The following is a 19061-nucleotide window of genomic DNA, read 5'->3' as shown; positions in this document are numbered from 1 at the left end:
GGCAGAACTCCAGCCACGACAGCTGGACAATAGGGATCTTGTTGCAGGGAGGTGCTCCCACCTCCCCAGACAGACTATGTGGATTGGAACTGGGTGGGTGCACCATAGGATGTCTTTCAGACTTGCACGTAGGCTTCTCCAGTGCCTACTTCTGCATACACCGCCTCAAACCGGTTCAGGGGCATCCTGTCCCCTGCCCAGGCGGGAAACCATACAAAGGGGAGAGGGTGTAGCTACCCTTTCCCGCCTGAACTCTCTTGGTGGGCTCTGAACTGGACACTCCTCTAATCTTTGGATAAAGGTGAATACAGGGTCCCCAGAGCCTCAGATTATTCTTGGACTCTACAGACTTGAACTTCGACTTGCTGCCGCACAGCTGAATGAAGAAATCTCCCTTGGGGTAAAGGAGTTACCCCCCTGCTTGGCAGGCACCTGAAACACTACAAGTGACCCGGTTGGAACTTCGCTGCTCCTACGGACATCGACAACTCTTTCCTACCTTGAGGTGGGTTTCCAAGCATCCCAGAGGCCAGTGAGTGTGCACAGCAAAGCTCAGCACCGTGGACCCCGTGGGTGCCGAGATCCCCAATACCCCAGGACACCGGCCACTTCTTGCACAGCACCCGACCCGACGAGTGGGGAAGTTGTGCTTTGGCCCATTATTGAGCCAACCTCTCAGCATCATCTGTGCCAAAGATAGACGCCCTAGCCCGCTCCGGCGACCCGTGGGCGCATCTTTATGCACGCCAAATTGCTGCCTCCCGCGGTCCCTTGTCTCTCGACTGGTGGGCCCTGGCGGAGGTCAATCTTCACTTCCAAGAGTTCCCCTGGTTGCTCCAGGCCTGCTCTTCAGTCTCCTCGCTGGAGACCTCGCTCAGACCTTGTGGGTCTGCACCAGTAGCTGTTTTGTGATTCTTGCATGGGTTGCGGTTGCCAAGGCTTAGTGGATCCAATCCAGACACTAACACCGCGGCGACCCTCATCCTTCGTGGGACAGTCGGCCTCCAGAAGCTGGCCTTCCTTGACACCTCCTGGACCCCGTGGCGGACGATCCAAGCTACACCTCGTCCACCTGGAAGCACCAGACATTGAAGGGCTCTTTCTCCTGAGCCCCCTGGTCACTGTGCCGTGACCCAGACTATGTCCCCTCTGCTTTCAGGTCCTTCTCTTCAAGAACTACATCGTCAATCTTCACGGCATCGACGACGCTTCTTGCTAGCAGCAGTTCTTCACGTTTTGCCATTGAAAATCAGCCCGCGACCCGACATCAAAAACGACCTATGCACCCGGCTTCCCTGGGGCAGGTAACAGTGGTACCTCGGTACTCTCGTGGGTGTGGGCCCTTCAAAATCTTAACTCTAAAGTCTTGAACTCCGGCTAGAAGTGTTTTTAAACTTGTAAAATTCAACCGCGACATTCTCCATAGGCTGTAATAGAGATCCCGACAGTAGCTTCTGCCACTGCACGCGTCTCCCGTGGGTCCCCTTCCTCACTACCTTGGGTGGTTTCACAAGGGGCCAGTGACCCTAAATGCCCTAGGCATTGTCTGTAGAATTGTCGTGGTTCTTATACCACTTTTTTGATATATGGTTTGGTCCCCCCCTGGGGCCCTATGATTCCAGTGCTATTTATTGTAACTATCAATGCTTGTTTGAATTGTATCTTTACCTCCAGTCTCATAAAGAGACTAGTGGGATTATTCTTAGAATAAATACATATATTTTATATATATACCTGTGTGGACTACTCTTTCATTTGGTTATTCAAGAGGTTATCTATGGTAAAACAATAAGTTTAACACTCCTTCAAGACTTCGCCTGAAGGTTGCTCTCCACAGCTACCACTAGGATAGCTTTCTTTAAAGGTTGTCTTTTAACCTATCACCATAAGAGTCGAATTGGAGTGGTGCAAGGTGTCCCCTATAATTAGTGAACAGCATATGCCAGGCCAACTTCTCACAAATATGCTCTGTGGCAGTGCAACTAGCCACCTCAGACGATAGTGTGGGGCACACACATACAGATGGACAGTCACCTATGCACCTATTGTAAATACTAGTAAATTGAGCACGGAAATGGAGGATGCCAGACATCTAGATCAAGAGTGCCATTGAATAGAGAGACAGCAGCGCTCATTTGAGAGCACATCTACTGGAAAAAAAAACTAGCGTCAGAAATGAAAATCTGAGCGGGATCAATAAAGTGTACCCATACCACAAAGCTGTTATGTACAGGCTATGAAGAGGTCCAAGAAAGCCATAGATTTCGCTCAAGAAGATCCTTATTTACCAGATTCCCAATGATCTCGCAGTTTAAACAAATGTGCTTGACCCTATTCTCACATACAAACTACTTCTTTAGCAAATTTTGGTAAGTGACAGATTTTTGTAACCTCTTCAGGCGAGCTTTGGCTAGGCCTGGGCAGAATTTAAATTACACTTGAGTAAACAGTAATTGCAGGTTACTCTGATATAGAATTACCAATAATAACACGATTACGCCCACTCATGTAGTTAAGAGCATTTTGGTGTAATAACATCCTAATGCATGAGCACATTTAGCGGGTACTGTTCATGTTCCCTTGCATTTAGCACTATTTTGTTAATGCGAAATGCATCTTTGTGTTCTCTTAGGGGAAAGATAGCACTAAATACATAATTACACTTCTTGCATAATCTCGCAGAGTCTTTGGGTAATTCTGCATGATTACACTACAGGGAATTACTTTTACCCCTGGCTTTCGCACAACAATTTTATAGAGGAAGCAGTGAGTGTGATTCAAAGTCCTTGTGTACTTTGAGCACATTCAGGTTTCCAGTCTACCCAGCTAGAAAACTATTAAAAAAAAAAATCATGACTCGGCACTCTCCACAATGCCTCTCTCAATCACCTACGTAATGTTATACAGAACTCAGTAAAACAAATTATTATTGACAAACACAGTAGAAACAGATTAAAGAAATAACGGAAAACGCATATTTGGCAAGCAAACTGGTAAACCATACATAATAAGCAGATACCGTTCCTACCCTGCTTAAGTAAACAACCAATACATCCAAGAAATGTACTGGTGCAACCCTGCTAGAAAACGTGCATCATGTATAGAGTTGCATGATTTGAAGGCATATGTTGAGAAACAAGGAGTCAACAGAGGAGATCATGGAACATTTTCGATTCAGTATTCCGCAAGAAGCCAGTCATGGAAGGAATGATAAAAACTCCTTAAATAGTTGTCTGCCTTTAGGCAGATGTGCGGCAGAAAGAAAGGGTTTGAAACCAGCAAAGAGAATTTAGTACTAGAGGTCTCAGGTTCTTACTGTAATAAGAAGGGATTACAACTATCAATTCTTCAGATTAAAACCAAATTCTCCCTGAATGCAGTTCAAGAAAGACTGAATCAATACAGATCTCACCTAGGTGCAGCCACCTCAGGGTGACAAAACCAGAAGCTGGCTTCAAGACTTTTATACCATACAATTTCTTGAATGTACTCCTTTTTTCTCCTCTTTGGATAAACAAGGCTGATTGCTATCTCTGGAGTAAGCAGAACCTGCATATTACTTAGGCAAAATGTCATCTATAGCTCTAGTAGGGCAGGTCAGAAGTAAGGAATCGTTTGGTTTTCTTTTGGATCGCATGACTGACAACTGGCTACGTTTTGAGGGCTTTATCCACTTAAAACTTCGATACATCTTAAAAAAAGAAAGCCTCAGCCACCAATCCAGTTACATCAATACAACTGGTCACAATTTGCAGCAAATAGCAACTCCGCTTCCTGTTTTTCAAGAATCTAAAATCATTGGCCAAGCATATCACCTGTCCTAACTTAGCTACCCTTTTGATGAATGTTATATACACATCTGCTCAAGAGTTTATGCTCTATTATTAATGTATTGCAGAAGACTTATGCAATAGATCAGAATAGTCACTCCACATCTCCAGTTAGATGATGGGCTGAATTTTTTTTTTTTTTAATTTTTTTTTTTTTAACAATGCCATGTTTTCGGTAATCCGAATCCAACTGCATCAAAAACTGTTAATAAAACAGTAACACATTGAGTGTTCTACTCTATAGCTCCATGGGTAAAAAGTCTCTTGGTCAGCAATCAAACTGTATCAAAGGCCTATTTTGAAGGACACATTTCTTGCATGCACATCCTTACCCATGGCATCCCTCAATGACCATCAATGGTTCACCGTAGACACAAGCCTCTAGTTAACACTTTGAGCATACCTCTGCGAGAAGAGGTCATAGACTACTCTGACAAACAAGCAACGCATTTGTACAAATGGAGGCATAATGGAACGGACTTCGACAAGAGCAGCTTGAGGTCAACGACCAATAAGCTCGCTATCGATTGATGTTCTTCACGCCTTCTGCCTGCGCTCATTACTGCTTTGTCGGACTTCAACAAGCTCAATCTAAAGCATAACTACAGCCCGGCACAGACTGTGCCTGAAATGCAAAGCAACATTTGCAAAGGGTACAGCTGGAAAACCATGTACTATTACACACTGGTGCATTTGCGGTCCCCCTACCTACTTAGGCGTTACAGTTGCGCACACTCCACCCCACTCCTATGATGAAGGTAAAACAAATGTGTTTTCAGGTATAGACCTGGACTTTGCTACTCTCCAGCTTCGAGCGTGGACTGACGGGCAAAGGAACAAAAGGACAGGCTTGGACCCGAAACAGGCATGGAAAGTTCAGGTACACAATTATCTACAGATATGACATTCATTGAATGTTCAGGTATACAATTATCTACAGATATGACATTCGCACTGGGAACATTAGTCAGCTTTGGATCGCTTAGCATCACATTCTTTGGGGTTCAAGCCTTGAAGGGGTGGTTGCTGGAGAAAGACTAAGCTTAGAGTTCTCATAACCACGCCTTGTTTTCTCATAACTGTACAGAAATGTGTGCTTATGCACCAGAGCAAATTTAACAACGACGCTACAATGTCAGTCTGTACTGCAACACAAAAATAGAACCTTTGCGCTTGATCCCAAGGTGTCCACATTGTTTTAGTGCCCAAGCTGATCACTCGGCTCCTCCACTTGCTTCTGCAGAGCAGGGGCACCTGCATCCTGGGAGAAACCAGAACTAAGTTATCAAATCATGCGACATTGTTTGAGAAGCCTCTCTTCCACCTTCCGGGGTGCAATGAGCGCCACTTAACTAGCCTGCTTAGTTGGTGGCAAGCCAGATCGCTCTTCCTTCCATTATTGCATTCAAAAAGTGCTGATGGCAACAGATACATAAAAGCTCTACAATATGGTCCCAGATTAGCGAACAAATTCCAAAGCAAAGTTCCTTAGAACCATTTTTTATTTTAGGCAATGTATTCATGTTAAGTAATAGTCATTAAATTATATTGGTAGGTTTCATACTCTGAAATTAGTATCTATTAAATGAACTTGTATGCCTGAATGACAAACATGCCGAGGTTTTAAAAAATTAAATGCAAACTAATAGTATTTTTAAAAATAACCAACTGAGAAAGCAGTTGGAGGACTTATTTGTAGGGGTGAACAAATAATTCTTCTTCGCCTGCAGAGTTCCAGCAAAACTCCACCAACTGCCACATGGCGGAGTGTTTTCTCGTACGGGGCTCACCAAAGGCAAGTTGGCAAACGAGAATTGGCATCCCCTAGCGCGATTTTGGGATCTAGAATGCCTCCCAGAGAGATTTCTCAACGTAGACGGTATTGGCAGGTCGCCAACATTCCTGTTGAGAACGCTGCAGCACGATTTGAAAATCTACTTGAGTGGCAGGCAGAAAGAAGCAGCGACCTCTGGTGGACAGTGTGGTGCCGTTCGACCTGACTTTACAAAGTGGAACAAGCTCCTTGTGCTAAAAATCAGTGCGAGCAGTGCAACATGCTGAATTCCGCCCACTTGTGGAACTCTGCAGTATTTCGCAGAGTTTTTATGCAACTCCGCGGAATTTTGCGTATTGAAACTCCACGAGTTCCACCCATCCCTACCCATTTGTCTAAATCCCTTCAGCTTCCAAATAAAATTGTTTCACTGGACCTAGACTTTGGGGACATGTGCTCCTGAGCATGACCCACTGTCCTGGGACACATGAAAAATGTCAATTGGTGGTGAGAGTAAGGGTGTTCGAACTCCTGCAGCTGCTAAATTACCAACGGCAAATAAAATGAACAACTTGTTTTTCCATAACCCTTCATATTGAGTTTTTGCTTTTTTCTAAGTGCTATAAAAACATGTGTTATCATTACTCTAGTTAATGGCAATCTATGACTAATGGCTAACGCATTGTTATTTAGTGGCCTCCTCTAGGCCACCTTAACCTTTGAGCAGGAGTGGACAAGGACATTATCAGAAGAGCATGTTTGACAGACCTTTCTCCTTTGAATTTGTGTGACATCTGTCGACTTCCACATTACCTTCTCATCTGTGTCTCATCGCAATCCATACTTTAGAGGTCAAACCACAGCCTTGAAACAACCTAATGTTGTGTTGAAATAAAACCTAGTCCCTTTACCCATTCTAGCACTTTTTTTTATTTTAAGTACAGCTTCACAGCTAAGCAGTCTGCAAGAGATACTGTTAACAATTCTTTAAAACACATAGTGGGTTTTGACTCTTGCCAGGAGTATTCGCCTCTCACGTCATGCCATTGGACATTTTTTTATATCATTCTTCCTCCTATGGAGTGCTTGCACTGCGGTGCATGAAGGACTATTTTGTATCTCAAAAGGACTGTGAATCCTTGTAGGTTACATTCTTTATCTCATAGGTGCACTGAATACAGAAAGTATTTTTTGTTTCAGCTTCCACTGCAACTTCAATGTTTTAGACAGGGCTCAAAATGCAAGCCAGAACTACTGGATTTGCCAATGCTGGTTTTTCATTTTGTTCAGTATACCCTCAACTTATATCAACCTCTTATGATATTTCTCCATCTCTGGGCCCAGAGGTACCCTGGTGAAGAGATAGGCTTTTCCTGCAATGTTAGTCTGGTAAAACTGTACAGTTTTTTAGAAGGAACCACAATTCTCATTATTACTACCTTATAAACGAAAAATCAACAATTGAGAGGGCGAAGTGGGAATCTGAACCAGGAGAAAAACAGATACTAGGTTTTGCGAGAAGGCACCTGTAGGTAAGTTCCCCTTTTGACATGGTTACTCCAAACCTTTTGTCTGGTATCTGGTGCAACTTTGACAGAGTGTACTGGGTTCCTGCTAACCAGGTCCCCAGTACCAGTGTTATCCCCTAAACTGTACTGGTGCTCCACCCCTCTAGGATCCCTGTAAGTCCCAAGTAAGTGGGAACCCCCGGTACCTAGGGCCTTGGAACTAAAGCGGGTCCCTATAGGCTGCAGCACAAATTGTGCCACTCTAAGGTACCCCTCACCAAGCTCATGCGAACAGCCATTGCAGCCTGCATGCCTTGGTGCAGAGAAAATCAAAGAGTCAACATCGCACACATCTCGGTGTGTGATGCCTGCCAGCACCACGTGGTCTAGGTAAGTCACACCTACTGCAGGCCTTACAGCCGTAAGGCAGGGTGCACTATACCCATGTGAGGGCAGTTTTGCAAGAGTGGATATGTCCCGGTGATATCGAAGTTCACCCTTCGATATTGCCAGTGCACAGGGAAGCTATACCGAGTACATGGACTGGACACTCATCCCCACGAGTTCCCCAGCTTCTTGATGGTTTCACTGTACCCCAAGATGTTTGGTACCAAACACCTTGTTTTAATAAACCCACACTGATGCCAGTGTAGAATTTATTAATAAATGCACCCAGAGAGCAGCTTAGAGGTGCCCCATGAAAACCTACCAACTACTAGTGTGTTGACTATCTGATCTCGGCCAGCCAGCCACCATAGACAGGTTTCTGACCTCCTGAGGCGAGAGCCTTCGTTCTCGGAGGTCAGGAGCAAAGCCTGCTCTGGACGTAGGTGTTCACACCTCCTACAAGCAGGATGGGCATTGCAGAGCAGGAAGCTTCAAAGGCCTTGCGGCCTTTGTTATGTGACTACGGGCCTCTCCAGATAGTGGAGGTGCCCTCCCCCTGTCCTGACCTCGCTTTTTGGCAGGAGGACACATGGGAAAATTAGTAAGATTAGGAAGTGTGCCCACATTCAACTAGTACCACCCAGAGGCCAGGCCAGCTAATGTGGGACCCACTTTTCAGATTCCTCCATGTTTTGGGCAGAATTAGCATGCAAGGGTCAGGTTTATGACCACTTCCCACAAGAAGTGGTCATATCGAGGGTGTAGACACCCTAAAGGTAGGTAGCCTATTGACTTCTACCTGCCACTCTCCTGTAAACGCCCCTAAATTGTGTATTTAGGTGGCACCCCTGAACCCAAGAACTCTGATTCAGTGGATCAACAGGGAAAGTATTAAGGACAGTCACTGCCTGGCGAGAACTGCAGCATAACTTTGGAGCAAAACCGAGCCGTCCTCAGCACTCGCTCAACAGAGTGACTCGTCCTGAGGGTTGGACAACTACCAAAGCCTTGGGTAGCCTGCCAGCACTTCAAAAACCACTGACAGTCTCCCTTGGAGTAGAGAAGCTACTCCCGTGCAGTTCACAGGCACTGACAGAGTCCAGTCCACCGCCTTGCAGCTCCCCTCCATGACTGAAGCTGTGGGCAACCAGGAGAGGGTACTCATGCTCTGAAAGGTCAGATCCGTCTCCCCACTGATTGAGAAAATACCAGGACCAACCGGAGCTGTGCAGCACCAACCCTCGGGGTACCGGACGCCCTGCAGCAGACACCAACGGCGAGAGTCCAGTCAGGATGCTCACTGCACCAGGACCAAGCAGCCGTAGAGGGACGTCAGCATCACGGAGACCCACATTGAGAGAGGCCCAGCTGCTTTGGTTTTGCCCATGCCAGCTGTCTGTCCTTGACCGTGAGGCGCTTCTTTGCGTACCCAGCCCAGCTGACCTAACCACTCAACACCAGAGCCGCCCGGCCTGGGTCAGGACGAACTGGCTGTGTTCAAGACCCCTTGTGACCTGAACCCCATTTGGGAGCCTTCGGACTTGCCAGCAAGTCCCCCTGTGCAGCCTCATTTCAAGTGGCCCTCCTTTCTCAATAGTGCGCTAGCTACCAGCCTCACCAGCACCCTGCTACCAGTAAAACCCAGGCGGTTCCCGAACTGCTGGTAGTACTTTGAGCCTTGGCCCACTAATACTTCTATCCCAGAAGGTGAACCCCTGAAACAGACTGTACCTACCTTTATACATCTTTGACTTTTCCTCCCATAGGACTGCGCTGTGCGTAAAAGCGCACAGGTTTAAACATTTTACTTACCTGTGAAAATTTATATTGAAAACTACTTCAATTTGAACAAAGTTCTTGAGTTTGAAATATATATAAAAAGTGTTATTTTTCTAAATTCGTTTCGGATTTATTCTTTGTGTGTCTCATTTATTGCCTCTGAGCACAACAAATGCTTAGCACTGCCCTCTGATAAGCCTAACTGCTCGCCCACACTATCACAAAAAGCGCGTTAGTATTATATACTTTAGCCTCTGTAAACTTATTAGGGACCCACTGGACTCTGCACAGTGTACTTCTTTTTACTAGACTATATAGAGAGCCCGTTTCCTACAGCACCCAACTATAAGCATGAGGAAACTGAATAAAACAATGCAAGATCATATTTATTATATATACATATATAAACTATAGAGTACAGCCATCAAATCACATACGGTGCGTTTGAGATTTACAAAAATGACAAAAGCCTTGAATTTAAATGAGAACTGAGAAATTATGTTTTTATAATGTTTGAAGGAATGTTGGAACAAAGTGATACAAAAGAGGTTTAATATTGCCTCTGAGCCAGGTCTATATGACACCCTAGTTATTCTTCCTGCAAGTCAACACAAAGATTGTACATATAATAAGAATGGACAAAAAAATAAACTGAATGCCCTAGTAACAATGGTTTAGTAAGACATTATAAGGATGATTTGGTAAACAAGGAGAGACCGCAACACATTAAGTGGTGGGGAAAGGTGCAAAATCTGGTGGTTTAAGAAATGCCCTCTGAAGCACAAAGGCAAATAGGTTAGACTCACAGGGAGGAGAAACTAAGGGTTTTTAAATAGATAAACATACATGAGAGTTTGAATTTGATAAGAAAAGATAAATATAAACCTAAAGGTCAATAAATCATTTTATTATATTAAAAAAACAATGCCCAATGACTACAACGGTCCCAATAATCCTAAATGATGTAGAGCCCCACCAGAAGAATATGTGCTTAAATAGAACACCATAAACCCCTGGGGGTGCACAAAAGCATCTAAAGCAGAAATACCTACTTGTGGAATAATAACCAAGGACTTTCCCTGTGCCCAGTCTGGAATCCACCAGAAAGTACATTTTCTCATTGAAATAGCCTGGTTGTGTATATTACAAGGCCTTAAAAATAGGACAGATTAAACCCAAAAGGGCAAATACAAAGCCTCAATACTAGGTCATAATTTAGGTCTCAATAACAGACCGCTTTAGCTGTCTGTTGGCAAGATCCATTGTTTCCAATACATTAAAGGGGACTCTGGACACCTCCCACCCCCTCCCCCCCCCCAACCCCCCACCCTCTTTGCTCATTATTGGATGGCTTTGTGTCTTAGTTGTCTGCTCCTGGTTCAACAGCTTTCCTCTGTATTCTTGATTTTGCCCCACCCAGGAGCATTTTAGTTTGTGTTCTGATGGATTGTATCCTTCCACAGTATACACGAGGGGCAAGTACTCCACGAGGGCACAAGTTTCCGTCCTCTTTTATAAATACACACACACACACACACTTCACTACCACCTTTGCTGTTGCCATGTCCAGTTTACCATCCTGTTCCTTTTTTTTTTTTTTTAATATAACAAGGCCACTCACTCTTTCTTACGCCCACCGTCCCCGCACCCAATGCTGCCCGACCTGCTGTTCAGTCTGTGGTAAAATTATTGTTTTTTACCAAGGCCCTGCAGCTGAAGAGTGATGTTGAGCTTTACACTCACTTTTGCATGCAACTTTTACCTCTTTTTTTGCCCATAGTAAAGTATCCGTCTAACATGGCTGTCGGCCATGTTAGATCAAAAATTTTAAATGGCCATCTTGGTTATGACACAAGTGCAAGCATCAACGCACTTTAGGACATCAGTAGCCGTCTTAATATGAGTTTTCTTTAACAGAAAACCTATTGCACGATTGCTACCTAGGTTTGTGCATTAATCTTGACACATCCAGTTGGATAAAAGCTTGTTTATGTCATCAATGGGCAAACACACTTGTCTTGTAACGCAAGAAGTTCCTGACAGCTGCTCCACAAAGGCATTCCCAGTATCCGTGTGTAACAGCACCACTGCGTGAACCGCTGTGTGAAATGGCTCAAACGAGTACAGCCTTCACAGGACCAGTGAAGCTTCAATGAGCGGTGACTAGCACTATAATGTTAACCTAGAAAGACTGTACATCCCACATTGAATTCAGAGGGCTGAAATGCAATACAGCGGGCACCAACTTCACCAATACCGCGAGCCTTGGAAAAGCAGCTGGTGTGCACGCACAGAATGGGAAAATCAGATTTGGACAAACAGCCACCTGAACCAATCGTGGCTCATTACTCCAGAGTGCCAGGAGGAACCATGCTTTTCGAATCTTGTACCACAGCAGATTCACCACAACGTACCTCAGTTGAAGTGAACGTCCACCCTTGGGGGAACTTGCAGGGCCTGGAAGACCCAACCCGACATACAGCTCACTACATCAGAGGCCCACTTCCCACAGGCCACAATCAGAGCACACGATGAAAGGAGGCACCGTGGTCATTTCTGGCCTATCTGGGAGGGTAGAAAAACAGTTCAGGGTTTGACTTGATGGCAGCAAGGCCAAGTCGTTTAATAAGTACCAAGTAGAGTGCCAATGCTGCACAAGGCTTTTGCCTGCTCTTGTTTTAACTGAGTGTTGAATTAAGCAATCACAAAGTGGACTTCTTTTTCCGTCAGATTTAATCAAAGAGGTAACTCAATTACATCATATTTTTTTAAATTTAGAACAATTCATGATCTTTTCATAAAAAACCACACCGTATTTTGATCAATAATAATGTGACACAGTGCAAATACAAATTCATAAGATTTCGACACCTTCAAAAATGCGATTTTGAACTGAACAACATTCCGGTCGTCTAGATACCGGCCGTTTGTTTAGGAGTGTCCTCTGCGAGAATCGGAACCGAGCAGAATAGCGAAGTCACAGAACCCCAACGAGACGCGGGAAATTCGTCACATTAAGTGAGACGAACACAACTGGCAAACTTTGGAGCCATGTTTTAAACAAACGGCCGGTATCTAGACGACCAGTCACACCGAGGAGTCGGAAAGAACGAACAAAGACCCCCGAGATTTGGCACCTTGACGTACATTTCAAAACAAATTCGGGCTCAACAGTTCGAGGGAACACATCCCCTGTGAGGCATTGACTGCATTGAAGTTGCAGTACATTGGTCCTGATGAGGTTCCCAGCAAGATACGGGTTCCGAAACGCGTAGACCTTACGAACAAAGGCCAATCGATCAATTAAAAAACCTTTTCTCAACAAAGAAAGAGTATAGGCAACGAAAGTACAGAAAATCTTTCTGGATGGCCTTCATGTGTCAGTCGACACAGCGTTTATCTAGTTTTTTGATGTTTTTTTGATATTTATTGAAGAATATGAATGGGTGTGTATGGGTATGAATGTTGAAGAGTGGAATGTTGTTCAGTTCAAAATCGCATTTTTGAAGGTGTCGAAATCTTATGAATTTGTATTTGCACTGTGTCACATTATTATTGATCAAAATACGGTGTGGTTTTTTATGAAAAGATCATGAATTGTTCTAAATTTAAAAAAATATGATGTAATTGAGTTACCTCTTTGATTAAATCTGACGGAAAAAGAAGTCCACTTTGTGATTGCTTAATTCAACACTCAGTTAAAACAAGAGCAGGCAAAAGCCTTGTGCAGCATTGGCACTCTATCTGGGAGGGTAGCATGGCCACCAGACTTCAGGTTTCTTTCCCCAGATATGAAAGAAAAAAAAAAAAGCACAAACGATCAAAAAGTAACCAAGAAAGAAGCGCATCTAATTTCTGATGGGGACGAACTAGCAAGAAGAATTCTGAACAAAGTGGGGCATTAATGACATGCACAAAAGTACCAAAAATCAAAAACTTAAGAGCAGACAAAACACACCGTGGAAGCCGGTGATGACACTAAGCGGTACCTCCTGAAGGATCGTCGGGGGTCGAGAAGCAGGCTGGCTCCAGTGGGGCTGAAAGGTTTAAACGCCCTGCTCAGAACACCCGAGGTCCCGCCGCCTGTGACGACGAAGAGAAGTCGAGAACAGGAATCTATGCAGAATAAACCCATCATGGGAGAGAAAGGGGGCTTTCCTGTTAAAAGTGAAAATAAATACAAGGCCGCTGCCATACCACGACGTGCAGGTCATGCCGCGAAAAGCACCCGTCACTCCCTTCTGAAAACTGCTGTGTAAATGCCCGGAGACACGCGGAAGCCCTGATCAATCCAATTAGAACACACACTGCAAAAATACCTATCGTCTTACACAAGAGCACACGTTACAAGCGGCGCCGGGCTTTGCAGCGGGCAGCTGCCCTGCAAGCCTCAACATGTCTGCGTGACTTCAGCTGCGTGTGAACAGCCTGGAATGTCAGCCTCCCGGCACTGCCCACAGAAACTGCCCTTTCCACTCACCGCAGCCTGGTACCGATGTGGTACCGTCTGATATTAGATAAAGTTAAAATGTGACTATTAAACAAAGCACTTGTGCAAACCGCGGGTCTCAATTTGCCAACAGTTATGAAGAAATACTCGGAGGCGCCTCCCGTCTCATTCACACACGGGGAACCAGTTTCTCCGGTGTGTGTGTGTGTGTGTGTGTGCGCTTCGCTTTCCATTGCTCGTCCGAATACAACAACCACACATACTGTAGTGGTGCTGGGACGGGGTCTGCAGCCCTGTGAGTCCAATGGGTGTTGCGCGCCTGGTAGAGGCCGTGTGGCCCTCTACATCCCTCCAAACCTTTAGCCGGCCAACCAACCATCGGAACACCAATCTGTAGAGCCAAAAGAGAGCTAGAGAGAAAGAGAGAGAAAGCGAGAAAAAAGGAAAGAGTCATCGCATTTGTGTCCAAAGTCTTCAGGGTGCCCTTGGCTCCGGCCCCATCGGCATCTCCCTGCTGCCATCCACTCGACAGGCGTAGTCCTTCAGCTTTTGACTGGGAGCCGGGTTCGGCCTTAGCTGGTATAGTTGGCTCCGAGACCCTGGCTCCTGGTGTGTAGGCGTGGCGCCGCCAGGAGGCCCAGCGGGGCCGCATTCTTCCGAGACCACACTGTGGTTGGGGTTCCTCGGACATTCGCCCACTTCCCCGGGCTGTGACATTGCCGGGATCTCATGTCCTGCGACCCCCACTTCCTGACTGTGCGGAGAGTCGGTTGCCCCATAGTCCTCGCCGTCTTACGGGTCGCCGGAACTCCTAGGCGGGTTGCTCGGTATCACCCTGAACCATGACGCATTCCTCACGACTGTGTGCCGCCCCCTCTGCGCTGTGATCATAATCCCTTGCACCTGGGTTACTACCCAGCTCTCCGGCTCATATAGTGTGCGGAACTTCCAGCCGGGGTGCCGGTCCTTCAGGATAACTCTCGACCCCACCTGAATGTTCGGGGCCTGGGCCCCTCGATGCACTGTGGCCTTGTCGTTAGTCTGTTGGCGCCTTTGCTGTGTTCATACCGGGTCTCGATCCGGGGGCATCCAGGTAACCGCTTCGGGGATGAGATCCCGCGGATGGCGTTTCAGGAGGAGTGTTGCCGGGGCACACCCGGTCGTTGCTTGTGGCGTTTGCCGGTATGCAAACAGGAACTGGTGGAGGCATGTTTCCAGATCTTGATGTTGATCGACCCCTATGCGAATTGCCCTGTTGAGGGTCCTCATGAAACGCTCCACCTCTCCGTTGGCCTGAGGCCACCGGGGCGTGATTCGACGGTGCCTGACCCCTCTGCGCAGTAGAAAGTCCTGAAACTCCTGCCCTTGGAAAGGCGGGCCATTGTCTGACTTTATCTCCTCCGGCAGGCCAAACGTTGCAAACACCTTTTCCAGGGCGGGTTGTACCTGCGTGAACGCCGTGGAGGATACCAGTTTGACCACCGGGAACTTGGTGCACGAATCCATGATGACCATCGTGTGTCATCCATCCGGAAAACTGCCGAAGTCGATGCTCACCTTCATCCAGGGCGTGTCGCAGGGTTCCTTGGTGATCACCGGTGCAGGAACGGGGTCACCTCTGTTATCGCGCACGAGTGGCATGTCCGCACTTCCTCATCGACTAGTCTATCCATGCCCGGGAACCATACTTTGGACCGGAGACTCGCCTTCATCTTCCCGGCTTCTTGGTGGCCCTGATGTGCTATGGATACCAAACGCCTCTGGAGGTCATGCGGGACTACGATGTTCTGGCCTCTCAATATCAGGCCCGATTCTCCCACGCTCAGCTCGTGCCGCACTTTCCACAGCTGTCTTCTTGCATTCTGCTCCTCTTCGACCAGGCCTGCCACTCTGTCCAGGAACCTGTGCTAGCGACCCGTGGCAACAGCGTCTTTAACTCGCTGACGCGTGGTATCTTGTTCCGTGGCCTCGTACATCTCCGCCTTGGTGATCGCCAACGGGCACGCATCCTCTTCCACCATCTGCACGAAGGCCTCTGTCCGTATGCTGTCTGAATGGGCTCGATCGTCCCCTGGCGGAGGGTGTCTTGACAGGAAGTCCGCCGGGTTTTTGGCCCCTGGGCGAAAGATCAGTTGGAATGAAGAGGCCTGCAGCTGCACCGCCCACCTTTCGATCCTCGGGGGTGCCAGTCTATTCGATCCGCTGAAAAGCGGCACCAAGGGCTTGTGGTCTGTTATGACTTTGAACGGGTGACCGAACAGGTATAGATGAAAGTGCTGGCAGGCCCAGCGGATGGCCAGGGCCTCGCGCTCGATCTGTGTATATCGCGTTTCAGTTGGTGACAACGCCCGACTGGTGTACGACACGGGCGCGTAAACTCCTGGCCTGGCTTCCTGCAGCAGCACCGCGCCTAGCCCCACCGGGCTGGCGTCCACCACCAACTCTGTGTTCCGTCCTGGGTGGAAATACGCCATCGTCCGTTTGGTCCAGGAGCGCCGTCTTCACCTCTTGGAACGCCGCGTCCTCCCGTGGTGTCCAGGCCCATGGCGTCCCGGTCTTCGTTAGCTGTCTCAGGGGCTCTGCCAGCGCGGCAAGATTCGGCAGAAACCGGCCGCAGTATGTCACCATGCCAAGAAAGCTTATCACAGTGGGATTCTGTGGCACGGGCGCATTCCGGATGGCTGCCGCCTTCCGAGGGTCCACCTTCAGCCCCTCCCTGGAGAACACGTACCCGAAGAAGTCGACCGAGCTTTGATAGAAAGCACACTTCTTGTGTAGCATGAGACCACAGTCCACCAACCGCTGTAGTGTCGCCCGAAGTCTGTAGTGACGTTCTTCCAGGCTTTTGGAGTATATGAGAAGGTTGTCGCTCAGGTTGATCACTCCGGCGAGCACCGACAGGGTTTCCTGAATCACGTTCTGAAAAACCTCTGCCGCCGATGACACCCCAAAGCTGAGCCGGGTGTACCTCCTCAACCCCATGTGCTTCGAGAAGGTGGTAATGTACCTGCTCTCCGGGGCCAACTCTAGTTGGTGGTAGCCTGTGTGGAGGTCAAATTTTGAAAACCACTGTGCCCCGTTTAAATCCGCAACAATGTCGTCCTTAGTCGGGGTCACATGCCGCTCCCGTCTGATGGCTTGATTGGGAAGTCGCATGTCCACACACAGGCGAATGGCACCTGGTTGTTTTGGTTTGGGAGCCACCACAAGGGGGGACACCCATGGTGTGGGCCCAGACACCTTCTCGATGACGCTCAAGTCCTCAAGTGCTTGCAGCTCCTTCTCCACCAGTGGGCGGATGTGCAGCGGTATCCTTCGGTGTCGGAGTGCTCTTGGTTGTACGCTCCAATCAATGTGCAGCTTTACCTGTAGGTTCTTTAACTTCCCTAGCCCCGTGAAGAGTTGGGGAAAGTCTTTCATAATGTCCTCTGCATGGATGTCATGCACTTGTTTAGCAAAGAACACTAGCTCGAGGTCTTCCTCTGTATGGCATCCTACGAGCGTGCCTGTTCCACCCTCCGTGACATGGAACATCGCCATCAGCGTGTGCGCGCCACTGGACCCTTCTACCTCTTTCATGCCCCGCAGGGGGAGCGGCTCCGTGCCCCCGTACCTGAAGATCCTGGTTTTGCTCAGGGTGAGCTTTGGCTTTGGTTGTAGCCGGTCAAATTGGTGGGAATCCATGACATTCACGGACGCCCCGTGTCTATTAGGGCTTGTACAGGTGATCCATTGACCAGGATGTGGCACATGGGCGGTGGGCGTCTCTTCTTGCCCCCACATCCTGTGAAGGAGATGACAAAGACGTCATCATCATCTTCGTAGTACATAGTCTCCGGAGCCGCGTCTGGTTGCACTCCAGACTCCGTCCTCTAGCGTGAGGTGCTTCCGGCTTCCTTGTGGAGCACTGCCACATGCTCTGCCTCCTCGCCCTCGACATACGCTGGCATAGTGGTTGGCTTTCCCGCACTTCGCACATGCCTGCCCTCTCGCAGGGCACCTCTCCTGGTCTCTGTGGTCGAAACCGCAGTAGCCGCACCTGCTGTGAGGTCTTGGTCCAGTACCCCGTCGTGGTGGACCTCCGGAGCGCCCCTGTATAGCCTCCACTACTTCCTCCTTGATCCGCACTGGCTTGGGTATCGCCGCTCCGGACGTATTCCGCAGCCTCACCGTCTCCATTTCTTCTGCACGTTTGTCCGAGAGTTCGTGTGAGCGCGCTAAGATCAGAATCTCATCCAGTGAGATACCTGGCTGCTGCAGGATAAGGCGCCTCAGTGACACGGCCTAGCATCCGGCGATTATCTGCGCCCTGATCTCGTCGTTGTGGTCTATGCCAGTACACGTGGCCGCCAGTTTTCGGAGCCTCGCGTAGTACATATCCATTGTCTCCGTCTCCCCTTGGCGAGCCTGCCGCAGTTTGAATCGTTCGTAATCTGGATTCATTTGGGGATCAAAGTACTTGTTGAGGGCTGCAATCGCGGCATTGTAGTCGTCATCCTGTCTGGTAACGACTCGAATAGCTCATAGAGCTCATCGCCTCCAACGTGCATTAGGAGGGACCTCTTCACCTTGCCATCGTTTTCTCGCGTCCCCGTATAGTAGTGGTTGAGGCGGCCTACCCAACGCTTCCACCGTGGCGCCGCAGTGGCCGGATCCGCCAACTGACTGAAGGGCGGCAGGGGCGTCACCGAGGCATTTGAGAAGACTGGTGGGGTCGCTTGGTCATCCACCATGCCGTCGCTCTATGCGCCTCCGCTTTGCACCACCAGACCCCGTGAGGGAATACTTCTGCAACAGAGCGTAGCAGGATGCCTTGTTCAGGATGAGCAGGCAGGCGTAGACTCTCGCACTCTTGCCAAGTCTATTGTGAGTGTTTTATTTTCTTTTGACTGTGACCCCAAAGGAAGACGCTGTGCCCTTCTTCTCACTGTCCCCAGTTGATGTCTGGGGCTGCACCCTGTGTGCCGGCAGTCTGATTGCTTCTGCTCTTCCTTCCTTTTATTTTTGTTTTAGTCCTCAGCTGGAGCAGGTGAAAAATGTGCCTCCCAATGTAGTAGTGCCCACTCCTGCATCAGCAGGACAGCTGCCTAGACCCTGCTGGGATTCAGGCAGCCCCTCTGGCCCCCTGCCCCTCCTACGCTCTTCCACGCGGTGGTTTTGGCCACACAGGCAGCGTGTGCACATCGGCGGGTAGAGCCGCCACTCCTTCCGAGGCCCGCGCGCTGCATACGCGCTGGGCCGAATCAGATTTCAAACGCGCGTGCGCGCTGCCTCACCGGGGGAATGATCACGACTGCAGGGACACACACCGCCTCCTCCGGACGCGCTGACTC

General features: G+C 48.3%; 1 protein-coding gene across 6 annotated transcripts in view; it reads right to left on the bottom strand.

Annotated features, from left to right (window-relative positions):
• Positions 1-19061, bottom strand: part of PLXNB2 (plexin B2) — a 774339-nt gene that overhangs the window by 322695 nt on the left and 432583 nt on the right. The window contains exon 1 of one of the 6 annotated variants that reach the window (XM_085653976.1): positions 13237-13345. The exons of the other annotated variants lie outside the window; for them this stretch is intronic. The gene's annotated coding sequence lies outside the window, so the exon portion shown is untranslated. Of the gene's footprint in view, positions 1-13236; positions 13346-19061 lie in introns of those variants that run through there. 6 annotated transcript variants of the gene reach the window in all.

The sequence above is a fragment of the Triturus cristatus genome, chromosome 4_1 (genome assembly GCF_964204655.1).
Source record: "Triturus cristatus chromosome 4_1, aTriCri1.1, whole genome shotgun sequence".
Lineage (NCBI taxonomy): Eukaryota > Metazoa > Chordata > Amphibia > Caudata > Salamandridae > Triturus > Triturus cristatus.
Note: the sequence above shows the minus strand (reverse complement) of the source record. Positions and strands in the feature narration are given on the sequence as shown.